Source organism: Vigna unguiculata, chromosome 6 (genome assembly GCF_037176805.1).
Source record: "Vigna unguiculata cultivar grain cowpea cultivar isolate G323 ecotype 2 chromosome 6, ASM3717680v1, whole genome shotgun sequence".
NCBI classification, from domain to species: domain Eukaryota; kingdom Viridiplantae; phylum Streptophyta; class Magnoliopsida; order Fabales; family Fabaceae; genus Vigna; species Vigna unguiculata.
In genome coordinates this window covers 38,494,366-38,511,590 of record NC_140797.1, presented here as the reverse complement: position 1 = coordinate 38,511,590, position 17,225 = coordinate 38,494,366, and the positions used below count along the sequence as shown (strand labels likewise).

Here is a 17,225-nt window from a genome sequence, read left to right as displayed (position 1 = left end):
CAGTACAATCCAATCACTCACCACAACTTTCACAATATAATATATCAAAGGTTTTCCTTCACCGTAGTATATACACGAACTGAAATAACAGTGCCATCCACTTAGGTTCACGTACGTATACATACAAACGTTTTGTCATACATATGTTGACCAATTCTACTCATGAGTCTAGAAGTGTTGTAGCTGCCATCAATTGTTCTGTGATAAAGGTAAAGTGAGTCGGATTACAATCGAATCGTGACGTTTGGACTGTCACACTTTTAAGTAAAAAGAGTTGTACCCTAACTAATGACTATAGTTTTTGACTTAGTGATAAACGCTCCATCTTAACAAAAAGTAGACATTACTAAGTGTTGGAAGTTTCACATTAACTATAGATAAAACTAGTTTGGAGTATATATCTAAGTACAGACCTCACTTTACAAGTTAGTTTTGTTAGATTGAGTTAGGTTTTAAAATCTGCTTCTTAATATGATATAATTCACTAGTGCAGAATTCCCATTTTACCTCGCCTTATATGTTTCGGTTGGCCAGGAACCGAAGCATATAATGGCGCGGTGGCATTTTTGCAATTAAAGCCAAGTTTTAGGCATCGGTTCTCCAAATACCCGGAGCCAAAGAGGGGTATAGGCCACGGTTCGCTCAAAACCGGTGCCAAAGAGGGGTATAGGCCACGATCCAGTAGGACCCGAAGCCAAAAAGTGGCTGGAAGTCAATGGTTTCGGTTCCTCTAACAACCGAAGCCATTATTTAGGGTTTGAAATTCGAGAACCCTTCTTCCTCCCCACGCCAGCGCCTCCATAGGGTTCCTCTCTCTGTCGCTCTCTCTCGCGCGCTCTCTTTCTCTGTCGCTCTCTCTCTCGCGCGGTCTCAATTTTTTTCCAGCAATTGTAGTTCGAGCTCCACCGTTGTCAAACACGCTTTAATGAAAGAGTCTTAGTTTTCAGCGTTTGGTTATAAAAATATATACTCTTAAAAATAGACATTAATAATTAATAAGTATCGAAAGTTTCACATCGACTAGAGATAAAACTAGTTTGGAGTATATATCTATCTGGGTGCAAACCTCACCTTATTAGCCGATTTTATCAGGATGAGTTAGGCTTTATAGTCTACTTCTTAATGTGATATCAGAGTCATTGTTAGAACTCATCTTTAAAAAAATTGTAAGGTTTATTGTTCCATCTACTAACATACGGTTGTCAAACACTCTTTGATAAAAGAGTCTTAGTTTTCATTTGGTTATAACAACACATATACATGCAAATATGTATATACATGGCTTTTTTGTAGTTTAGGGTCTATTGGAACTCAAATTTGTATAAATGGGTTCGTTAATTTTATTTTTTTTTGCGAAAAGATGTCAAGTTGTCAGGGAGAAACGACATTAGAGACAATGTCGTCATCTCCCTCAACGGTTTCTTAATTTTTTTTTTAAAAAAAGCTGATGCGTAATGCAGAACAGCGGTTTGTTTGAAACGAAAAAGTGAAGTCGTCCTCACACATGACGACTTCATTTTTTCACTCTTTTTTTTCCGTAATAAATGAATTTTGATTATTTTTTAAGATTTGGAAGAATAATAAGTAAAAAAAATTAATAGAATACAAATAAACATTACATTAATATATTTTAACATTGATTAATAATTAAAATACAATAATTAAGTTAGTAGAAAAATAAATACAAATACAATCAATATAATTTTTATATCTAACAAAATTTGAAAAAAAATTAAAAATTCAAAAAATATTGATAACTGATCCGTTTAAAAAAAATAAATAACGAAAACTGAAAAATTATAAAAAAATTAATCAAAACTGAAAAATAAAAAAAATAAGCAAAACCGTTAAATTAAAAAAATATCTGAAATATTTGAAAAATAAAATAAGAAAAAAGAAAAGGAAATAATTAAAACTATAAAAATTGAAAAATTAAAAGAAAATAAAAAGTGAAGTCGTTATGATACAGGACAACTTCACTTTTCTATTAAATAGAAACCATTATGTGATACAAAGACGTTCATTTTAGGAAAAAAAAAAAAAAAGAAACCGACCTTGGAGTCGTCCTCCCAAATAGCGACTTGATCCATTTGAAAACAAAAAAAATTAACGGACTCATCTTACAATTTTCTGGTGAGAGGAACCTGAAATAAAAAAAAAAAAAAAAAGCCGTATATACATATATAGTTAATGCTTTGATTGAGTCGTTAATTTTACACTACTAAAGACAAAGAAAAAAGTTGTCTATATCAGGCTACGTAACTGGGACGGAAACATTTAATTTCAAGGATTTAGATTTTGTTGTTGCCTAGACAAAACAAACGCAGGTCTAGTCTGAGACTTGTCTCTTATGAATCACATCCTAAATACATATAACATGTTCGTGAATCATTATCTGCATAAGTTTATCCAAGTGTATAACAGCTCACACTCTCAAGAATCTCCATGTTTCATGTGAGGTTAATTGTATTAACTAATATTATCATCCACCAAAATCTTCACATGTAGGGTTCAACCTCTTTAATAACTACATATTTTATCATTGGCTTAGTTTATAATAACAGTTTTAAGTCATTTTAATCAATCTTTCGTTTACTATAGCTTGACAGACATGTAGGGTTAAATGTGTATACCTAAACAGACATTAATTATACGACATTGGTTTTTTATTATAAAGTCATTAACTAATCTTTCGTGTATAATAAGGAAGTCCCTTTTTTATGGGAGAAGATACATAAAAGTATTTATAATTAAATAATAACAAGTTGAGTCTTAATCATAAAAAAAAAAAAAAAAAAAGTCCTTCCTTGCCTTAAATTTTCAGAAAGTTAGTTATTGGCAAATTGAATAAAATTGCAAGTTCTTTTTTTTTTTTAATTAATTAATTGTTAAGACCAATATTGTGTATATTAAATGTTCCAAGAGTATAGGATCTAGTTGAAACCATGTTGTCATTGGACCATCATATATAGTATTATTCTATATAGGGGCGGGATATTTAAACTACATTTTTCTAAAATTTAAAATAAAATCAAATCTATAGAAAACTTTTTAAGTTTAGTAAACTTCCTCCTTCTTCACATTATAAGTAGATTATTACATGAACTGAAAAAATATATAAGAAATAAAATAATAAGTATTATAACAGTTGAAAAATACTTTAGAAATATAATTAATATAACAAATTTTAAAATAATGATAATAATAACGATGGTAGCATTAATGAACACATGAAAATGAAGCAAGAGTGCATTGTATTGTTATCATAATTTGATCCTAAATAAGTTAATTAAAGCAAACTTAGCTTTGTCTTAGTGTCAATATATATTAATGCATAGAATAACATACAATATAGAAAGCGTAAAAAACCTTATATAATATAATTAATCCATTGTCTTGTTTGTTCTATCTTCTCTAAGCAAAAAAGCATTTGACAAACTGAATTATTCTCTTTTATCTTGTGAGTGGATCTTCACAATCCAATGCTTATGCTTTATTATTGAATCCAGAATCTCACGAAAACAATAAGCACAGAAATCAAGTTCTAAGTCTAAGAAAAAGGTGAGAAAATGTTGTTCCAAAAATGTAAACCCTAATGCAGAGGCAAAATCGAATTGCATTTGTTGAAGGTGGCGAAAATTCTTGTAGCGCCCACAATCCTCACCTACCCTTCTTTACGTCACCATCCAAAGTACCTTTGCATAATTATTATGATTCTCACAGTGAAAGTTCGATTCACCTCAAAATCAAACCCTTCTCATTACCCTTTTTGCCTATATTCTCCAGGTGAAAATCAAAACCAACCTTTCTCCACTCTTCCACAAACCCTAATTATTCATACATCAAATCCTCAATTTTATCAAATTAATTCTTGAGAATGATAATCTAAATTTTAAAACTTATTTATCTATATTTATATTATTAGATAAAATAAATAGATTTGTTGTTTTCACCATAGAATGTGGCATTGTGTTTATTATATAATAGAGAGAATGAAAATGGAAAGGAAAAGGCTAGAAGGTGTAGGAAGAATGATCCGTTACGTGCATACGTGTATGATTGGATTTATTGAGGTGATTTGGATTGGACGTAAAGGAGTTTGTCATCATGTGTTTGGAATGGCACCAAGATGTGTGTGGAGTCATCTCGGTCGTACACGTGTCTCTCCTCCTGTCACCACACATCACACTACAGTGTTCCGAAACCATCAAAACAACGGCTTCCGATGAAAAACCACTTCCCCAAAATTTGAAAAGCGGTTTCCAAAGAAGAAGACAAAGAAAGAAACATGTTAATGAACACTTTCCACCACTTTCACAGTCTCCTTCATCCTTCACAGACAGACATGCTTCTTTCACAACCATACCATGCCCAATTATCGATATATCCAACCCTGTACTATACATAAATTATGAAAATAAAATAATAATACATATATTGAATTTAATATATCTAAAATTAATTTTTTTGTAAATGTTCAAATTATTCTAATGATGCAGTAGTTGACATTCAATAATGTTTCTAAAATATTCTAATTTATTAATGAAACTATTTATTGATTTTTTATATTATATATTATATATAGTTTAAGAGAAAAAAATCATTAGCACATGTTAGTTTGATTCTAATTGAATTGGCAAGAATTAAATGTAATTCAAGTTAATTCAATGACGCAACTTAAATAGTTAAATGTAATTGAACTTATTTTTTTTCTCACATGCATACTATTTGAAGTGATTTTCAAAAGTGAATTTTATTATATTATATACAAATTTAAAATAAAATAAAACTGTGTTATATCGGTCGTTGTTATTTCTTTTAAACTTATTTCACTAACTTCCATGATAAAGTTATAAAACTACTTATTGAAGTTAATATATTTTTAAATATTATTAACACAAACACTTTGTATTGACTATTTTAAAATTATCGTTAAGTATTTCAAAAGATCGGTTCTGAAATGATAATTTAAACTAAACATAAATAAATCAGTTTTGTCAGAGTGTAAGAAATTTTAATAGTGTGTCAAATTTCAAATATATAATGTTTAATTGTATGAGTCTGTTATTGTGTTTGTTGAATTGGAATTGTAATTGATTTTAATTACATTGTTACAAAAGTCTTAATTTCAAGTCCTAATTTGTTTAAATTAATTTGTAATCGCAAACACTTTAGATTTTTATTTTTTTTTAAGGTGATGGGAAGTAATTAGTGAGAAGTTTGACACTGAATATGAACATATAAATTGTTAGTGAAAGTGTGTGACTTATATAAACTTAGAATAACTTAAGCACTTAGAAATATAAAAAATCATTCACCCTTACTTAACCAAATGATACTATAACTAAGGAAGTGTTGAAGAACGAGTAGTGTTACATATTATGCTAATTACAAATTTTTTATTTCTTCTGAAGAAAATTAGTGAAAGGAAATAGGGTTGAGTCATTTCCATTTACTAAGTTGGGATTAGCATTATGACGATTAAGATGATAATTATTGATTTGAATCTAAACTAAATTCCAAATTACATAAAAGCTAGCTAAATAAAAGTGTTCTAGAGGATACTTTTTCATATTCATCATCTTGCATGCTTCATCTTTTGGGTCCCATAATAAAATTGACATTCAAACCCTTTTTTTTTTTTTTCCTTTTTTTAGCTTGAGGATAAACTAAGGTTTCCCTGGCTAATTTAAGTTCAGGAAATAAATCAATATCTGCACCTCCATATTTTCTTACTGCACCTCATAAGAAAGGTGAAAAATCAAATTGTCCTCATCTTCTTCACTCATCCTTTTCCACTACAATTCCACATTTTCCTACACCTCCATCTTTTTCTTCCACCTGCACCTCCACCCCATCTTCCACTTCTACCTCCACCCAATCTTTTTCTTCTTCCACCTCCACCCTAAAAAAATATTCACAGATGTCCATTAAAACAAATGTAAATCACAATATATGAAATGCAAAGAAGACGATGAAAATCAATGATAAAAGACGTGAAATGTAAGTACAATTCCACAATTCTTGTACGTTTCGAATCGTATATTACAAATTGGGAAATGTAATACAAAACTATATTACAAATTGTATAATCCGAAAAATAATTTTGCATTATAATGAATGTAATTTACATTATGGATCGTAAAATTCAGAATATAATTTACATTTTTTATTGCATTCTAAATTTATATTACAAATGATTCGAAATGAAAATTTATATTACGAATTATACTATCTATAATGTAAATCCAAAACACAATTTATGTAACGAACTATATAATCCAAAATACAAATTTTCTTTAAAAATTCAATCCGAATATATACGGATTGCAAAATCTAAATTATAATTACAACAGGACAGTATTATAATTGAAATTTTGAAAAACAAGGAGGTGCGGGGAGAAAGTACTGGGGTGCAGGAAGAAATTTCCCAATTAAAATATACACATAAAATGGGCCATAGTCACATAATTTATCTCATAAAATATTGGAGATTTTTGTCCATATTCTCGTGCTGTTTATTTTGCATTTGCGTTAAAACTATCCTTTGTAGAAAGGTTTGTGTAATTTGAATAAGTTTATGAGACTTTTATATTATATAATCTAAAAGTTATTCCTTAAGAAAAAAGAATACTTATAAATTTTACAATGTGGGAAATGTCTGTAATCACCTAAATTAAACGAGAGAACAACCGAGATAGAGAGGGTGGGTATTTAGGGTTAATTTTGCTTTTTACACATATGAGGTGGAGGAGGAAACCATGGGGTGTAAAAAGATATCTCGTAAAATATTTAAGAATTTTCATGCAAATTAGGTTGGGCAAAGCCCAATAGTTTGGATCAACTCAAGAGTTCTTCTCGCCAGTTTCTGCACTTCCATAAATTTCTACATGCACTCTATAGATTATTGTATTCTGAATTGTAAATTTTATATTTCTAATATACAATTTGAAATAATTTTTATATCGCATTACAAATTGAAATTAAGGAGGTGCAGGAAGAAATGATCCAAGTTAGAAGTTTGAATTTATTTTTTAGTTCTATAAAAACTGTATAAATGTACATTTTTTTTTTGTAACTCGTAGGATTTTGAAGAGAAGTAATTAAATTTCAATAGATCCCAATTTTGACGAACAAAGAAACATGAGGTATAAAAAGTTGTATTTCAAAAATGAAGGTTTGACAAACTTGATAAGACTATTTTTTTCGTTGGTGACAAAAGTTTTTTGTTATTATTTACACATTATATTTGTTACGAGAGTTATGTCATCTATATACAATATTTTATTTGAAATACAATTCACTTTTAAGTTAATATGGTTTGAATTGCTTTTAAGCATTATTTTATTCTTTGGAGGTAACAAAAAAAAGAAACATTTTCCCTACATTTTAAAGAACCTTCCTCTACAAAGGAATAGTTTAAGTTTTCTTTACCAACTTAAAAGTTTTAAAAAAATTCAATGTTTCCTTAAAATTTTGTGAGGTTGGAGGTGAAGTTCATCTAGTATTCCTATTTCAAATCACCACATACTATTAAGTCATAGTAGTGTCTTCCTCTAATTTAAGGAGAGAGAAAAAATAACCTAAAAAAAAAAAACATGTGGACTTAGGTTTTAGGTGCTAGACATAAAAGAAAAAAAGGACATAAAGATGATATTTCTTATGGTTTAAGTATGTATAACTCTAATATTTATGCTCGTTCTAATATATTGTCAAAAAATTTTAAAATTGAATAAATTTATTTATCACTAAATATATTAGATTTTATTTGATAATGCAAAACGACAAGTGTACGGGTCACAAATAACAAGTGATAAATATCGCTTTTTTTATGGGACTTGTGCAATACATGACAATTCTTATAATCCATAATTCAATTAGACAACAAAGGTCACAAAAGCATGATAAACTCTTTTTGGTATTTTTATCAAATAGTTGCTGCAACAATTTAATATAAAATATTTACAATTGTCAAGATTAGATTTCATACCACTTAATTCTCATGCATTTATAACATCTCAATTTCATATTCAAGTCAAAATGAACTCATCAACATACTCAAATCATATTCCTAATGACTTTGAGCCCATGATAACTCATCAAGTTTCAATCCCGTAAATCCTCGACAAACAACCATGCATTAAGTTCAAGAGTCTTAAGATTATTATATATTTTATCCCTAGATACAATCTTCATTAGATATTTAATTTAATTTCAAGGTTCAAAAGACATTTATCAACACTTCAAGAACCAATAATCAAGCCATGGGATCAAGCCACAACAAATATGAAACATAGAGATCAAATATTCACATAGAAATGGAAAAATATATTTATTAACACCACAATATACACAAGAACTTTGTTGATTAAATCTAATTTCAACAAGAAGGCTTAGATCTCCATAGTGGTGAACCTAGGTTTACAAATTAAAGGAATAGGAAAAGAAAAATAAACCATAGATAAAAAAAACAAGTCTTCTCACAAGATTCTTGGCAATTTGTCTACACTCTAATGGCACATCTTATTCGCATCTCCACTCCCAATTTGTAACCCATCTACATCCTCAAAATCACCATTGATGAAGGGGGAAGCCATATGTTCGTCCAGTAACTTGAATATTGCAGGTCTGAGCTATCATTTTCGCCCAATGAGTAGCTAGCTTTCCCAGCGAGTCAGCCTGGCGCCCAATGGTATTTTTTTTTGCCATCTAAGGGTGGTCCATGACAATATAGACATGCATGTGAGTCATCTCTCCATGTTTGTAGCGCTATATGCAATTCTAGTGTCGTCCGACGCAGTATTTATCTAAAAATCATTCTTTCTTGCTTACTCATGCTTCTTGAGTTTCAACTTGTTTTTTTCCACCAGAATTATTTTTTATTAACTTATTTCACACACTCAAAATACATATTAAAGGTAAAACAAATACAAAATAACTAAAACATAAAATAATGCAAAAACTCACTAAACTTGAAAGATAAACAAGATAAAAATCATGACGAGTTGATTTTATTCACTAAAACAAACAAACCAAAATAGATAAAAATCAACATTATCATTATTACACCTTATATTAAATTTTAGATATGCAACTCTTTCATAGAAATACTTTTATATTTTATTCTTACGAATATGATTTTTTTTCGACATTTCTAACAGTGTTTTCCTATTTTCCTATTTATAATTTATGGAATTTCTCGTATCAATTATTAAAATTTTGACACTTGTAATTTTTAACAATAGCAATGGACCTCGAGAACTTGGTTAAATCATCTTTCTAAATCATATATAATTTTTATTTAAGCTTAGAACAACATCAATATAAGAACTTAATATTGTATAACAAATCAAGAATCTTAGAACAATAATACTAATAAGAATACTGTCAAATGTTCAATAAAATAAGAAAACAATGCAAAACATTATGAACTTGTTAAGCACTTGGAAGAATGGAAGAGAGTTGAGCCTAGGGATGGCAACGGCGGGACGGGTACGGGTATCATGATCCCATCCCCATCCCCATAATAAAAATTCATCCCCATCCCCATCCCCAAACCCAACGGGTATACAACTTTTGACCCATCCTCATCCCCACCGGGTAACGGGTATTTTCTTATACCCATACCCATACCCATTTTTTATTGTTCCATATATCAATTAAATATTTTTTATAAAAAAAATTTAAAAATCACACCAACGAAATCATGATACTATCAAAATATTCAACATTAAAATAACATACTCTTTTTGATTTTCATGATGTCAAATATTAAGAAAAATATTATAATAGTATAAATCTCAAATTAAAGTATCAAATAACAACTAAATAAAATTCAAATAATTATATAAAAGCTAAAAAATTACACATTACTAAAATTTTATAATAACCAAAATATTTATTAATTTTACAAATGATCAGTGGTTTCATTTGCATTCGATCCACCTACACATAGAAAAAAAAATGAAAAATTAGATATGATATAATAATTGAAATTGAAAATTTTAATTACTAGAATATAATGTACCTTCTTCATCAGATTCATTATCATAAAGGAGTAAAGATAATTAAATGTGTGACCCAAATTTGAGAATATCCATTTGAACATAACATAACGGAAAAAAAATGTATAATTAAGATTATGATAAAAGGAAAAGTACCTTGAAGATCTGCTTAAACCTTACAGAACAAGCCAAACAATTAAAAGAGAGTAAAAAAGTGTATAACCAAAGTAACAAAAAGAAGAGCTACAAAATAAGAGTCAAACATTTTCATGAAAATAAATAAATAAATAAAGATAATCAAATGTGTAACCTAAAAATTATTTCATAGAATGAAATTGAGGAACACCTATTTGAACATAACCATGTACAGAGAGTAAAAATTATGTAATAAGAAGAAGAAAAATTACCTTCAAAATTAAATCTTGAAAAACAAACCAGACAATTGAGAGAGTAAACAAAGTGTATAAGAAAAAACAAAGAAAATGAGAAATATGTTATATATATATATATATATATATATATATATATATATATATATATATATATATATATTATATTATATTATATTATATTATATATTATATTATATTACTATGTATATATATATTATATGTGTGGATATCTTATGTTTATATATATATATAATTATTTATATATATTATATTATATTATATATTATATTATTATTACTATGTATATATATTATATGTGTGGACATCTTATGTTTATATATATATATATATATATATTTTTTTTTATAGATATATATTTATTTTAAGTATATATTATATTATATTATATAATAATATAAATATAATAATATATATTATATTATTATGTATATATATTATATGTATATGCGTAGATATTTTATGCATATATATATATATATATATATATATATATATATATATATATATTTCTTTTAAATTTTTATAAATTTGTAATGTTATAAATTTGTTTATAAAAGATCTCACTAGTTAAATGATTAATTTGTTTTATACGTATATATTATATATATTATATTATATTATTATGTATATATATTATATGTACTAGTGTAAACACAGGCGCTATCGCGCCTGTGTGTACGCATTTTTTGAATTATATTAATAATTGATGATATTGTAATGTTATTAATTTAATAAACAAAATAAAAGTATATTTATAAAAAATAAAATAAAATGTACGGAGAAAATAAGAGAAAAATAATTGTTGATGAATAGTAAGAGAAAAAAAGAAAAAGGAGATAAGTAAATAATTTTATAAAAACTTGTAAAAGTAACCGTTAATTTTTAAAAATTTAATAAATAATTAAATTATAAAGGGTAAAGTTGGAATTATGAAATGTGGACACAAAAGAGGGAATCCCCTTTATATATAGTTATAGATATTATATTATATTATATTATATTATATTACATGTATATGTGTAAATATATATATATATATATATATATATATATATATATATATATATATATATATAAAAGTATATTTTATTTATATGTATATATACTATATTATATTATATTATATTATATTATATTATATTTTATGTGTAAATATATTATTTATTTATATATATTTTTTAGATTATTTAATAAATTATAAATAGTTTAGTAATTTAAGCGGGGACGGGTATTTGGGCGGGTATATATATATCTCCATCCCCATCCTCATCCCCAGTTGAAAATTTCGGGTATTACCCATACCCATACCCATACCCATACCCAGTCAAAGCGGGGATTCTCCGTCAAAACAGGGACGGGTTCGGGTGATACCCACGGGCACGGGTTTATTTGCCATCTCTAGTTGAGCCAAGAAAAAGAGGCATGTGGTGAGAAAAAAAAAAGTGAAAGGAAGAGGAAATAATTTGTAGAGTTTTGTGCAATAATTTGAGGGAGAATTTACATTTTCTTTTATTGAATTTCAAATTCATTAAAATAACATTGTTATTATTATTCATTACATTTAAAGTATTATATATCTTAAATTATCTGTTTTAAAATTTATAATTCTTTCACCGTTTTTTCAAAGGTTAAAGAGAAAGATATATTCTTAATCTTACTAAACGAGGTAAATAGTATTGAGTATCTTACAAACTTATATGTATCGATATATAACACAATTTTAAAATTATTATTTCATTCTTATATTTTCTTCTACGTCATTGAAGTATAATTGATCATTATTTTATGGTAATAATAAAAGGATCAATAAGTAAGTCAAATCTTTATAGAGTAATTAAATAAATATAAATTCCATTCTAAAATGATGGATTTTGATTTATAAAAATAAAAGTAATATGTTAGAATATCTTACCAACAACGTATAACAATTTATTTATTTATAAGAAAAAAAAAAGGATTGACTTTTTCCAAGGTAGTTAAATTTTAGGTTGCATCGAACTGTACTAAAGACGTAGTTAGTTAAAACATTAAAAAACACATTTTTTATTCTAATTCGAATTCATTCCTTCTAGAATTTATGTAATTATTTTATCTTTCTCTAATTGCCACCTCCATCCTTTTATTCAAACTTTCTGAGATTTTTTATTATAAGAAACGTTCAAAGTTCAAACACCAAAGTCTAAGCCATCACAATTTATCTACCCTTTCATGTCCTTTACCAAAAACTAAACATCACACCCTCTTTCCTCTCTTACATTCAAAGCTACACAAACCAATACATTTTATTTTTCTGACAAAGTCTTTAACAAGAACTTATAAAAAAAAGGTTTATTGATTCAAGCACATTCTTTTAGAAATAAATTTGTGTATATGATGGTAAAGATTTTTTTTATTTTTATTTTATGTATCGGTGTTTCTTGGAGACTAGGATTTGATACCTGTGTAAATTTTTCTAATGAATCAAATTTATTGGATAGGAGTTTGCTTACATTGAACTAACAAATTTAATGTTTTTTAATTTGATTTTTTCCTTGTCTGAATACTTATCTATTACTTATAAAACAAATTTCACAAATCAAAGTCAAAAAATCCTTAAACCACTAGCCACTTGCTTAATTTTAACTTCAATCAACAAATCGTGTACTTTTTTATTATTATAATATTTTTTGTATTTTGTTGTTGTTAAAGATGAAAAATGGAGGAATCAAAATAATGACAAAGACTAGAAATTTACGAAGAAGAGAACGGTAATAATGGATTTGCAAAATTGTAAATTGTAAGAAAGTTACTAAGGATAAAATCGGAACTAGCAAAGAAAATCAATGAAAGCAGTCACCAAATTGTTACAATCAACTTTGATTTTATCATTTATTTTTGTTTGTGACATTATCGCGAAATATTTAAACTTTTATCCATAATTTGTCACATTTTTGTTTACATTTGATCTTTCTATTTATACTTTCCCCACTATTATTATAGTTATTTGATCGATAAGATAAAGTAAAAGAAAAAAAATACATATTGGAGTAACTACCTCAAAATTGTACACACGTGTAAAATATCTTTGTCTCCTCCACTCTTTTTCAGTCGTTATTGTATATAACTTCTCTTTGAAATTGAATTTAAATCCCAGATTGGATTACTTTTCTGTTTCGATATAGCCTCTTGCGACGTCTTTTATTGTATTCAAACTCCTTTCAATGTTCAACAACGTTCTCTCCTCAATTGGTCTTTTCGCTCTACTTGTCTTGACATGTCATTTTTCCCTTTTGCATGACCATGTGCACATTGATTTTGTTGACTCGATTATTTATTTGTTGCTCTCGACAGTTGAAATAAATGACAAACAATGTCATAATATTATTAGGGATAACTATCATATTTAAAGTTTTATTTGTTTTAAGAGATAAAACTTCTACTACAATTTTTTTTTCTTAGAAGATACCTTAAATAGTTGAAAGAAAAATATGTATTTAAATTGTTCTTGATTTTGACTTCTAATATATTTGGAACTATTGGGATATATCCTGATTGTAGAGACGAAAAGTCCCCTGACATTTCATTAAGAGTTTGTTTTGATAGATTTAATATTCTTAAAAATTGAAATTAGATGTAACAAATAACCCGATGTTATCTCAACGCACTCTAAATTAAAATATATAAATAATTTTGTAATTATATATTTACTAAATTTTAACTATTTTTTTAAAATAATAATTATTTGTTCTTTATTTTCTTTATATTTTCTTCTCAAACCAATAAACACACTTCTTACACTATTCTATCTCTCTTTTTTTTCTTATTTGCTATCGAGGACAAAAAGAAATAGAAAAAACACAAAAAATTTGGCCAGTAACCAATATTAGTCAACGATGTTGTACAAGTAACCATATTATGGAACACACCGCTAGCAAGGAAAATTTCTTTGAAAAGGTTGACTAATAGTTTAACTCTTGACTATAGCTTTAAGAACGTTGACTTTCACCAACTGCAAGAACTAGTCAAACTTTAGTTTATTTTGTTTTCAAAACGTCTAATTTCAATAAAATATCAGTATTTTTAGAATATTTATATGTTCCAGCATAAATTGTAATTAACTTTTTATATTCTTTTTATATTTGATAATAAAGTAAAAAAAACGAAACTCGGTGTTGTCGAAGCTCAAGAGGAGTGATCCATTTTGCTAAGTCAACAAAAAAATTAATTAAGTTTTATGTTTATTAATTCTGAAACCGTGTAAAAGAAATTATAATCACTAATAATACGGTGTATATTAATTAATGCAAATTTGATACTCCATTCAATGGTTAACAAACATCTAATAGATTTGGTCAAACTTCGCGGCTTGCTTTCGTTTTTTTTATTTACTGGGCTTTATTGGACTTTTTTATTCCTCGCGAATTGGGCTAAATCGGAGACTCTTAAGTGCTACCCTATCCTTCTTTGGATTAAAAATTAATTTAATTTTCATTTTAAACTCTTGTTCCACTTATTTAAAAAAAAAATGAAGGTACTGAAAATAAATATTTTTTTGTAGTAAGTTAAATGAACATGCATATTTCATTACTGCCTATTTTATTTAGTTTTTAATTATATAATGAGTGTTGAGTATACTACAATTCAAATAACAGTATTATTTTGTAGTGAATTATTATTACTTTTAATTATTCCTGAAAAGTTTTTTTTTTGGAAGTAATTATATTGAATAAAAATAATAGTTCTTTTATTATTTTGACAAGTAAGTGTGTAGCGTATATTACAGCTAACTTTCAAACACAAAACAAAGCAGTGTTTTGTACACTAGTTAACTTCTAACCAGACAAATATTAATTTCAGATTTATAGAATCTCTAGAAAATAAAATTTATCCATGTTTTAAAATCAGTTGTTTTAAAAGTGAATTTTATTTTAACATGTGACCTCTATAATAATAATAACTCGAAAAAATAAAATAAAAAACGGTAATAATGTTGATGGAAATATTTATTAAAAATATTTATGTGACTGAAATTCAGTAGAAACTGTGTTTATTTTTGTGTGCTAAAGCAACCAATATTTTCTCCAGTTTCTGTGGAAGCTTCCAAAGGCAGCTGTAGCACGTAAGCAGAAAGCACACACAGTATGACCAACAACAACACTCTCTTTTAAATAACACAAACAACAAACCTTTTTCTCACTCTTCATTCGACAAGATGAAGAAACACCATCATCACGCAACCCTACTCCTCCTCCTCCTGGTGGTGGTGGCGGTGCCGTCAATTCCAATCGCCGTCGCGCAGTCCCAGCCCTCGCCCAATGAATTCACCGATCCAAACCTAAACAACTTCAACCCCTCTCTAGCCGCAATAATCGTCATATTAGTGGCGGCGCTTTTCGTCATGGCCGTTTTCTCCGTCTACGTACGCCACTGCGCCGATACGCCTCCCAACAGCGTTAGGCCTCTCACGTCCGCACGCTCCAGAAGAGTCGCGCGTGGCCTTGACCCCGCCGTCATTCAGACCTTCCCCATTCTCGAATACTCCGAGGTCAAGATCCACAAGATCGGAAAAGAACCCTTGGAATGCGCGGTGTGTTTATGCGAGTTTGAAGACGCCGAAACGCTGCGTTTGATCCCCAAGTGCGACCACGTTTTCCACCCCGAGTGCATAGACGAGTGGTTGAGCTCCCACACCACGTGTCCCGTGTGCCGCGCAAATCTCGTTCCGGCGGAATCTCAGGATTCCGACGCCAACAACGCTGCTGCTGCAGTTCCCGATCCGCAGATGTTAACGCCGGACCTTGAAGCGCAAAACGACGCCGTGGAAACCGCGCCAGAGCAGCAGAACTCGGACTCTGACCGTTTCTTGACCGAACCGGAAGTTCTTTCTGTGGAGAAAACGCTGAACCGGAACCGCACGCGTGGATCGCGGTCGAACCGGCCTCGCCGGTTCTCGAAGTCGTACTCGACTGGGCACTCGATCGTCCAACCGGGCGAAAATATGGACCGGTTCACTCTGAGACTTCCTCTGGAGGTTCGCAAGCAACTAATAAACCGGGAATTGCATCGTGCAAGTAGCTTGATCGTGTTACCGAGGGAAGGTAGTTCGAGGCGGGGTTACCGAACCGGAGGAGAAGGGAGTAGTCGGGGGAAACATTCGAGGCGGTTGGACCGGAGTGTGAAATCGGACCGATGGATTTTCTCTGTAGCTGCGCCGTTTTTCGCTAGGGCGCTGTCTATTAGGTCCCCCAGGGTGCGGAACAACGATGTTGAAAGAACGTCGACGTCATCCACGGCGCCGATTATGTCGCCGAGGGCCGTTGACTCGGCTCGGCCACCGGTTTAACCGGCGGAGTTTGGCCATGTAACTTGTCTATTTTTTATTATTTTTTTTCTTTTCTTCAGGATTTCATTTTGGCTGCAAAAAATTGTAAAGGAGTGTGTTATTAATAAGTTAGTTTAGCGTGTTGATTTGTGGTAATTTTTATCGTCTCAGAAGTTTAGCGTGTTATTATCAGTGTCGATTGTTTTGAAAAATATTTCACTCAACTAAACACTTTCAACTAATTTATACTTTCAAAAACTTATTTGAACATAATAAATTAATTATTAACTTCTTTTTCTGAAATTATTTTTATCATCTTTAAAGAAGTATTGAACATAAACACTTTTGTTCTTAAATTAAATTAGCGTGGAAAAAAATGTTATTCGATTCAAAATGTTTATTAGCATTTTAGTAAATGCATGCTAATTAACTGAAAACACTTTAGAACAAAAAAATAATTAATGCATTGTTTAAAAATAAAGAAAATTTATTAAAAACAATAAATTT

General features: G+C 28.9%; 1 pseudogene; it reads left to right on the top strand.

The window, feature by feature from the left end:
* Positions 1 to 15,494: 15,494 nt before the first annotated feature.
* Positions 15,495 to 16,874, top strand: LOC114186527 (E3 ubiquitin-protein ligase ATL6 pseudogene; annotated as a pseudogene).
* Positions 16,875 to 17,225: the final 351 nt, after the last annotated feature.